Source organism: Myotis davidii, unplaced genomic scaffold (genome assembly GCF_000327345.1).
Source record: "Myotis davidii unplaced genomic scaffold, ASM32734v1 scaffold217, whole genome shotgun sequence".
Classification (NCBI taxonomy): Eukaryota; Metazoa; Chordata; class Mammalia; order Chiroptera; family Vespertilionidae; genus Myotis; species Myotis davidii.
Genome location: NW_006290034.1, coordinates 7,742,095 through 7,743,380, shown reverse-complemented (window position 1 = coordinate 7,743,380; position 1,286 = coordinate 7,742,095). Strand labels below are relative to the sequence as shown.

Below are 1,286 nucleotides of genomic sequence, written 5' to 3'. Positions count from 1 at the left end.
ACTTCTGGTTCCTAAATCTGAAAGCAGTGACTATTTTTAGGGGACAGAGGGGCTAAGGTACAGCGGCTTCCAGGTGAGCGTGTCCAGGTCATTCCCCTGGCTGCAGTTAAAGTCCTGCAATCAGGCAGCCCCAGTGCCGGGGCTAACTTCAGAGCTGCCAAAGCCTGACATTGAAGAGAAAGGTTTCTTCCAAGTTGTTTGAGATGAATTTTTAAAATGTCTAAATGACCACTGTGAGTGCCAACAAAACAGGAAACAACCCAACAAAACTCTCTCTTTTTTTAATTCCCCAACAATTTTTTTTGTTAAAAACGTTTCTTTTTCAGACTAATTTTTTTATTTTGGTTCTATATAGTATTTTTGATGCTGGTTATGAAAACAGTTTGTAACTCGTCTTCCTATAAACCATATTTTTTTACCATATTTTCCTAGTATACTCGTCGACGACTGAAAAAGAACATTTTGTGAAAACGAGTATACACGTTTCTGCCGGGGAAGAGGTTCAAAAAATTTTTTTTGTTGATTTTAGAGAGAGAGGAAGGAAGAGAGAGAAACATCAATGATGAGAAACATTGATTAGCTGCCTCCTGCACGCCCCCTAGTGGGGATCAAGTCAGCAACCCCGGCATGTGCCCTGACCAGGAATCTAATTGGTGCCTCTTGGTTCATTTGTCGATGCTCAACCATTGAGCCACACCAGCCGGGCTCAAACAGAACTATATCATCAGAAATAATGAAGGTTCCTATGCCTGGCCTACACATATTTTCTTAGTATACTCGTCGACGACTGAAAAAGAACATTTTGTGAAAACAAGTATACACGTTTCTGCCGGGGAAGGGGTTCAAAAAATTTTTTTTGTTGATTTTAGAGAGAGAGGAAGGAAGAGAGAGAAACATCAATGATGAGAAACATTGATTAGCTGCCTCCTGCACGCCCCCTAGTGGGGATCAAGTCGGCAACCCTGGCTTGTGCCCCGACCAGGAATCTAATCGGTACCTCTTGGTTCATTTGTCGACGGTCAAACATTGAGCCACACCAGCCGGGCTCCAACAGAACTATATCATCAGAAATAATGAAGCTCCCTATGCCTGGCCTACCTAGGGGAAACTGTATTAGCTGTAACCGATAGGACTCACTAGGACACATTTATACGACAGCAATCAAATGTTCTGTTCAGAAACAGAAGAAAGCCTGTCATTTCAAAAGATTATTGTTACTCACCTAACTTCCAAGCATCATCACAATTCAGTCTGTCTTGATATTAGACAAAAAACCCACTTCAATA

General features: G+C 41.8%; 1 protein-coding gene across 1 annotated transcript in view; it reads right to left on the bottom strand.

Annotated features, from left to right (window-relative positions):
• Positions 1–1,286, bottom strand: part of MAGI3 (membrane associated guanylate kinase, WW and PDZ domain containing 3) — a 162,885-nt gene that overhangs the window by 16,470 nt on the left and 145,129 nt on the right. The gene's annotated exons all lie outside the window — the stretch shown is intronic.